This window comes from Typopeltis vanoorti, chromosome 14 (assembly GCF_054136105.1).
Source record: "Typopeltis vanoorti isolate ZY-2024b chromosome 14, IOZ_Tvanoo_1.0, whole genome shotgun sequence".
Taxonomy (NCBI): Eukaryota; Metazoa; Arthropoda; class Arachnida; order Uropygi; family Thelyphonidae; genus Typopeltis; species Typopeltis vanoorti.
Genome location: NC_143562.1, coordinates 80,122,502 through 80,131,369, shown reverse-complemented (window position 1 = coordinate 80,131,369; position 8,868 = coordinate 80,122,502). Strand labels below are relative to the sequence as shown.

At 36.3% G+C, this 8,868-nt stretch overlaps 1 protein-coding gene across 6 annotated transcripts in view; it reads left to right on the top strand.

Moving 5' to 3' along the window:
* Positions 1 to 3,154: 3,154 nt before the first annotated feature.
* The window catches only part of LOC150099700 (fanconi-associated nuclease 1-like), a 346,925-nt gene continuing 341,211 nt past the window's right edge, over positions 3,155 to 8,868 (top strand). For 4 of the 6 annotated variants that reach the window (XM_090403994.1, XM_090403995.1, XM_090403993.1 and 1 more), the window contains exon 1: positions 3,219 to 3,356. The gene's annotated coding sequence lies outside the window, so the exon portion shown is untranslated. Of the gene's footprint in view, positions 3,194 to 3,218; positions 3,564 to 8,868 lie in introns of those variants that run through there. The other 2 variants (XM_090403992.1, XM_090403991.1) reach the window with 2 other exon arrangements.

The following is an 8,868-nucleotide window of genomic DNA, read 5'->3' as shown; positions in this document are numbered from 1 at the left end:
GACCGTACCAGCCTTGCAGATGATCTGCATGAAGGATGTCGAAAAAGTATAGCAACACCAGAAATCATTGATCAAATACACGATATGGTATTGGATGATTGGCGAGTGAAAGTGCGTGAAATTGCTGAGACTATAGGCATTTCTAAAGAACGTGTAGGATATATTTGGCATGAAGAATTGCAAATGAATAAACTTTGCGCAAGATAGGTACCGCGCTTGCTCACAGCAGATCAAAAACGCACTCGCGTATATATCTCTGAACAGTGCCTGGAGCGTTTTAACAAGAATAAAACTGATTTTGTGCGTTGATTTATTACTATGGATGTGACTTGGATTCTCTGTTACACACAGGAATCCAAACAGCAGTCAAAACAGTGAACAGAAGCTGGTTGTTCAACGCCAAAGAAGACAAAGTCGGTTTCATCAGCAGGAAAGTTAATGGCATCGGTGTTTTGTAATGCTAACGGCATTTTGTCTATTAATTATCTTGAAAAGGGTAAAACAATAACCGGGGAATATTATTCCGATCTTTTAACCAGACTAAACGAAAAAATTCATGAAAAAAAAAAAAAAAAACCCAGGTTTGCAGAAGAAAAATAAATTATTTTATCTTTCATCTATGTTCTATCATCGGGACAATGCACCTGCCCATAAAGGTGATTTGGCAATGGAAAAATGAAGGAATCTGCGCTATAAATTGTTGGAACATCCACCCTATTCTCCAGATTTGGCTCCCTCTGACTTCTCTCTCTTCTCAATACTAAATCTCTTCCTCGCTGGTCAGTCGTTTTCTTCGAATCAAGAGTTGATTGCAGATGTAGAGGAGTATTTTGTAGATCTTACTGAGAAACAGGGCTGCGCCAACCCGAGGGTGCAAGGCGTGCACCGCACCCGGGCGGCAACATTGTTAGGGCAGCATTTTATGTAGCTAATATCTAATTTGGATTATACAATGCAGTTTTATGGGCGGCCGATAAAAGTTCAACCGGACGGCAAATACCCTTGGCGTGCTCCTGCTGAGAACCACTACAGGGACGGATAATGACGCTGGAGCTTCGCTGGAATAAATGTATTAGTCTTAAGGGAGATTTTGTTGAAATTATAAATTCGTTTTTTCATTGTTGGGCCGAGAATTTTTCAGATACTCCTCGTGTTTTTAATCTGAAAATAGTTTCGGTTCGACGGCCGATTTTCTTGAGTCTACCGGACGAAAAACCCGAGTTTTCGGGGAAAAAAACCTGCTAGCTCGTGTCAGAAATCGACTAACTCGGGAACCGTTTGAAAATAGGTTTAGAAAAAGTTCCTCCAATCGGCGATTAGACTCGAACTTATTATTATTATTATTATTATTATTATTATTATTATTATTATTATTATTATTATTATTACCCCAAGACCTCATGGAGTCAAAGACACATCTGGGAAATATAGGTCTTTCTTCTTGCTGTCAAGCGTCGTAGAGTGTAGACGCCATTTCTACTGAGCAAATAAAAAACATTCCAAGATGAAATAAGTAAAGAACTGAAAAACAAAGTAAACCCTAACTGGGAAAGCTTTAGTTAGTACAGCAAAAAGAGGTTATCGGTAAAAGAGAAAGAAGCAGAAAAAAACATGTGAGAGGAAATACTGCGCTTAATGAAGGAAAGTAAAAAATAAATAGGGATAGAAAGAAGAATATAAGTAATTTAAAGACTAATGTAAAAAAGCAAAACAAGAATGGATCAATCAGAAATGTAAGGAAATAGATTAATTACACAAAGAAAATAAAATTATAGAAAAATATAACAAAATTCAAGAACTTAGCCATCCACTACCGTATCATGCACTTGATCAATGATTTCTGGTGTTGTTATACTTTTTGGACACCCTTCACGTGGATCATACCTGATACATGATCTGATCATACCTGATTGCATCATCTTCAAGTCTGTTACGGCCACGTTTAAACTCGATAGCCGATTTCTTAATTGTCGAAAACGAAGGAGAAGAGTGCCCATGAACTTTTATGAACTTCGAATGAATTTCTTTTGGCGTTAAACCTTCTTTTACAAAGAATTTTATAACCGCACCATACTCAATTTTATCCATTTCAAGAGATACAGACAACATTTTTACTTCAGACAGGTGTATAAAACAAACTACTTGATAGAATGACTTGCAATTTCACGTAGATGCTTATGACAGATGTACTAATTAAAAAAAAAAATCTTGCCGATAATGTTGTCATCTATGATCGAGGCTGAGAACTTTTCAGAATACCTCGTATATTCACAGAGGCATGAAAAATGAAAGAAGAAATACAAACCAGAATCAGAATGGCAAAACCAGTCTTCTGGAATAATGGATACCTCCTCAGAAACGATATTGACAGCAAAACAAAACTAAGAATAATCAAAACATACGTGTCGCCAGTCTTAAATTATGGATGTGAAAACTGGATATTGGATAAATGGACAACGAGACGAATACAAGCATTCGAGTTGTGGTGCTATAGAAGAGCCCTCAAGAACTCATGAAGAAATAAATAACAAATGTAGAGGTGCTACGAATGATGAACACGAAGAACCAACTAGTCAGAGACATCATGAATAGGAAGATGAGAATGGGCGCACATATAATGAGGGGGGGGGGAGGCAGCGAGAATTGAGTAAAGTAATTTTAGAAGGAAAGGTAGAGGGAACAAGAACAAGCAGAAAGAGAAGGAGGACATGGATAGACGATGTTTTGGAATGAACGAAATCTAAACTATATGGCGACATCAAAAAATGACAGAAAATAGCGCGATGTCTAAATCCAGAATTGCGAACCTTCAATACGAAGATGCCACCTAAGAAGAAGAAGAACTGCAAGACTCGCATACCAATTTGTTATCGTAGCCAGTTGGTGTCGAGAGAATAAATGTTTGCTTTCTAACTTTTCTTTTTCGCATATTCTAATGATACCACCATAATCCTTTCTCATTCCATACTTGCCTTTCAAATCATTCGTACTTTCCAAACCTCTGAACTCTTAAAACTTCCCTCTCTTTGTACTTTCTAACGGAATCTTTTATCTTCGCTATAGGAAGACAGGATTTTGTCACATTCTCAACTAGTACACTTTTTTATCGAGCAATCACTATACTGACTACTTTCTCTTAGTGAATTATAATCTGCTCCACCATAGTTGGAGTTGCGTATCCTTCTGTGTAAAGGTGTTGTATTCGTTGTGAGTTAGTACTTAAACAGTGAGCGGGAAATTTTTGGTGAACTCTGCTATGATATGATGCTATATTTACATTGAGTATAAAATTGTAAATTTAATATAGACCTGCTGCGTATGTGATAGCAAATGTTATATGGTAAAGGTTAAGAAAAGTAAGCTGATAAGAAGTATTTTGCCGGGGAATAGTTATTCTCCTGGAAGAAAAATCATTGAAAGCTTTCATAACATTCACAACTGGATTGTTTTTACAAACCGTAAACTAAATATAAAATTTAATAACCCAAGTATTGGTTAGTCATTATTATTATGACTAAATACCCAAACGCAACTGTGCAAATGTATATAGCGTAGTCTATCAGGTATTTTGCCGTTCCTTTTCCGTACTGAGCAATGCCGCATCATATGATGTTATGCATGGTATAAATATGTACAGGAGTTATTTCATTTAATTCATTCCACTTGCTCACTTTTTTAACTCAGGATTGCTAACATTGATTCAAGATCAGGAAACAAAGATTTCGAAATATATTCCATGGCTACGAGAATGAAATAAATTCTGTACGTATTTATAACCATTCATTTCATTTAGCACAAATCAGCTAACACCTTTTTGTTCCCATATAGGGAGTAGGCGAGGCTGTTTATTTATTTATTTATTTTTTTAAACCCAGGCATTAGTGATTAGGAAAAAGATGAGAATACTGTATAGTATCCACCATAACTCATTGAATGAAAATGACTTGAGTAAGGGATGTAGACAAATTTGAGAATGGAAGTGACATAATGATAATTATTTGTGTGTAACCCAAGATCTTGGAGGTAAAGCAGGAAAGAACTATAGGAATTTTTTGAGGTCATTAGAGAGCATATTTGACATCTGGTTGTTGTTGGAAGTAACAGAATATGAAATAAATTCCAGATATATAGCACTGTTTTGAGAAAGTTATAAGTGAAGAGCAAAGCTAATAATAATGGTATCAGCTAACATTCTGCTCAAAACATAGACTGTTGATTATCAACATCACATTTAAACATAAAAATATGCATAAATTCATGAGAAGAGAAAACAGAAGTCATCAATTATATTATTGTTGACTTCTGTTTTCTTGTACACTATATCTTAGACCAACATGAAGAATCAGGTTGATCCAAGATATAGTGTACCAAGGATATTTAAGAAGAGAAAATGATCATGCAATCTCTACCTGATTATATTTAGAATTACAGAGCTTGTGATAATGATAAACTCAGGAGACTGCTTAGATCAGTGCCATACCATAAAGCATAAGAAACTGCATGGGAAATGGTCAAGGGAGTTTGAAGGAAATAGTAGCAGACTGCATACCTTGAGTCTGGAGGATAACAGAGAGGATTGCATGGATGAGTTTTTTTCATGGGATTTTTTGAGATTTTTTATGAGATTTTATGAGATTTTTTTATTTAATTAAAAAAATATATATTTTGCCGGCTTGATTGTCTTAGTGGTTAGTGTATCCGCTCCAGTCAAAAGGCTGCGGGTTCTAATCCCACCGTGGGTATGGATGTTTGTGATTGTCTGTGAAAATACTGGTGGTGGTCTGTGGTAGATGGCATTGATGTATGAAGGTAGTTGCAATTGGTGGATACAGAGAGTTGTAGAGTAGGTGCCCTCCTTGGATGTGTTATGTAATAATAATAGTAATAATAATAATAACCCTAGAAACCCTACTGTAGAGACCAAACATGGAACTTTTTTTTTCAAGCTACTTCAGGACTCTGATGATCAGGGAATAGTTTTTGAGAGAGTAATTATGGAGGAATGGAGTCCAGGAGAAGACCCGTAACCATTTGTATGCTATAGGACTCTGAACCCAGGCCATTGCTTTTTAATTTGTATCAGTGAGTAGCTCCTGATTCATTCTTCCATGCAAGATGAATGAATCAGGAGCTGCAAACAAGAAAAGTGTGTTTGGAAGAAATTTATAGAAAAAAAAGTGATCAGCAAGCAGACAAGCAGTACAAAGTAGAATATAATGTTGATGAATGCTGTAGGGAGGTGATTGAAGTAGACAAAATAGTTGAATTTCCAAGTTATCACTTTGCAAAAGGTCCAGCATCATTCAGGTGGAGATATTGCAATAACAGATGTCACAGGAGCTGATGTGGAAATAGAGGTAGAATTAGAGGCAAAAAGGATATTACAAAATCTAACATTATCATAGTATATCCATTCCCTTTGCTGTAACATTGTTATAATCAGGGCTGTCGCCAGATTAGATCGTGCCCCGAGGCAAACAATTAAATATCGCTCCTGATAGATTATAAGACAAAAATATAAGAAAATCTCCAATTGCCATTTTGTTTTTACTACAAGAGAAACATTAATGCAAAATGATTACATAATAATATTAATTAAATGTTTGCTGTACGGGGATATCGCACAATAAAACTTTAAGAGCTCTTCTAAATTTAAATTGTAAGCTATATCCGCCTCTATCGATATTGTTGCTAGACCAACCAATCTTTTTTGGGCCATTGCTGTTCGCAAATAATTTTTAATCAGTTTAAACTTGGTAAAAATTCTTTCTGCACTTGCTACGCCAACAGGAATTGTTAGCGTAGCAACGGCACCTACCACAATATGGCTGAATGAGCTCCCTTATTAAGCCACGCCGTGAGGCAGGCTGCCTCTATGTTACACCCTGTCGATGGTACTGATTATAATATATGAGCAAATTGCTACAACATGACCTTCCTTTAGTAAACCCATGCTGCTCCTTTCAGAGTATAGCTTGTTTGTCTACCCATTTCAGTATGCGAGTTCTTACCAACTTCTCTAAAATCTTCACTATTACACAATAAGTAAGTAGTTAGACACATCAGTTTTTGCACCACCCTTGTACAATGGAACTATCACACATTCCTTCCATTCCTCTGGTCTCATTCCTAAACTGAGATTCAAATTGTACAACCATGTGAAAGGCCTAGCCATTTTGGCTGAACATTCTTTTAGCAAAAGTTCTGATATTCTATATGTCCCTGTTGACAAATTCTTATCCAGGTTATGCAACAGCTCTTCAGCCTCATTTTCCTGCACCTCTAACTCTTCATCCAATGTAGCAGTAGCACTGTGCACCATGTTACATACACCTGGTTGATATATCTTAGCAAAATGAGTACTGATTAATTGAACAATCTCATTGGCTTCTGACACTAGAGTACCATCTGCATTCAGTAAAATTATTCTTCCACATTTATTCTTTCTTTTGCTTGTGGCATAATGTTAAAATTCTTTTGGATTGCCTTTATCTTGCATAGTCAATTTCTTTTCATACTTTGATTTAGCTTTCTGCATAATACTCTTTACTTTTTTGGCCTTAGCTTTATATATTTCATAACTCTGCTCACTCTTATTCTCTCAATATTCTTTCCACATCATCATCTTCTTGTTGATCTCTTGCTTAATGAGGTTGCACACTCATTTTACTCCCAACCTATATATTCTTTGAACACTAGGGATACATTTAGATACTGCCTCATTTAAACACTTTTTGAAAGATTCCCATGTGTTGCTGACATTTTTTGCTTTCAGTAACTGATATATGGGTCTAAATATAGTATTCTCCTAAGTTGATGATAATTTCCATCAACTTAGGAGAACATCAATATAATTAGATACTTCCCAAGAAAGAATGATCACTCTCACCAATTTGTGGGAAAATAGTCATATTCTTAATAGAGATCCCTTCTGATGCTATGAGCAAATCTAACACTCTTTGACCTCGAGTTCCTTCTTTCACATGCTGCTTGAGAAAGTTGTCTCGCAACAGTTCAATAAATTCCTATTCATGCTTATCATGAGATTCTTATCCCCTCTACCCATTCAGTGTTTGGATAATTAAAGTCACTGATAATGATCATTCACATTATCAGTGATTATGCCTCCACTTCACACCAGATTGCCTCAAACTCACCGCTACATAGGACATTGTTACCATTATTGTTTTCTTGCTTTTCTAACCTAACTGGACTTAAGTCATCTGATATCATTAGTAGTACTCCTATCCCCCCCCCCACCTCAAATCTCTTCTGTCATTCCTAAAAATAGTATATCCGTACACTCCAATAATCTTAGGCCACATCCTATTCAAATAAAGCACTGAACTCAACCCCTTTGTTTCTGGTGCTCCTGGCATTTGTATATGGACATAACAAATTACCACCTAGCCTGTTCTTATAATTACATATGCAGTCTATTTCCAAGGAATTGGAAAGAAGATACGTTTCATTACACAAAGGTGGCTCCAAGGCAGAAGTGGCAACTTATAGACCAATTAATATCTCAGGAGTGGTGGTTAAAGGATTGGAAAAGTTGGTTAAAGGTAATATCCAGTAGTGCATGGATAGGAATACAATACTTTATGGTGGGCAGCATGGCTTTGTATTAGGTATATCCTACCTTATTAATTTACTAACTTTTTATAATAGACTGACAGCAGAATTTGAAAAGAGAAATGGCTATATCATGATATGCTGGACTTTGCAAAGGCATTTGACAGAATACTGCATGGAAAACTATTACGAAAGTTGGAACAAATGGGAATGGATATGAAGCTGGTAGCATGAATGAGGGATGGCTGACAGACAGATACCAGAGAGTAATATATTATTATTATTATTATGTGACACCTCCAGGAGGGAGTCCAAGGACTCATCATGGGAGGGCACACTACTCTACTTTGCTAAATACATCTCATCCTCTCCACTATATGGTAGAGTGAAATCTAGGAGAATGAGGGTGACCAGTTGAGTACCTCATGGTTCTGTGCTAAGGCCGCTACTATTTAATTTATATATATTAATGATATAGGAAAAAACTGAAGGGCAAATATTTAATTGTTTGCTGATGATGCAAAACTAGGGAGGGCAATAGCTGATAAAGGTGATTTAGATATCCTGTAGAATAATTTAAATAAATTGGCATTGTGAATGAAGGATGATATGTCTCTATTTAATGTTACACACTGTAAGGTTATTCACTCCAGGTTGAAAAGGTTACATATTGTGTATCACATTCATGATACCAGATTGCAGGGAATTGATGAGGCTAGGGACTTGGGGGTAGTGGTGGACAAAGAGTTGAAGTTCAGAGGGCATATTCTAAAAGTTGGCAAAATAGCTCAAAGGATTACTTGGATGTTGAAAAAATGCTAACAAGTAAAAATAGGGAGGCTATTGTCCTTCTTTATAAGGCTGTGATTTGGTTGCATCTTGACTGCTGTGCACAGATTTGGTCACCTGGATTTCTTGGGGATCAGGAGGTGGTGGAGAGAATTCTGAGATGAGTGATCAATCTGGTAACAGGTCTTTGAAAGTTCCTTATAAGGATAGATTGAAGGTGTGTGGGTTAATAAGTGGAAAAGAGGGGGACAAGATAGAAACTTATAAGTTATTAAAGGTGTTCTATAAGATCAACACAAAGGAAATTTTTCAATAGATGATGAATAGAGAAAGAACTAGAGATCACCCCTGGAAGTTGTGTAAGAGTGTAGTTGTAAGGGTGTGTGAACTAGATATTTTGCTTGTTGAGTGGTGAGTGAGTGGAATTGATTGCCAGAATTAGTTGGTTGTGCCTCGAAGTGAATGAGTTTAAGGAGAGGTATGATAGGTGTAAAAGTTTGTGAA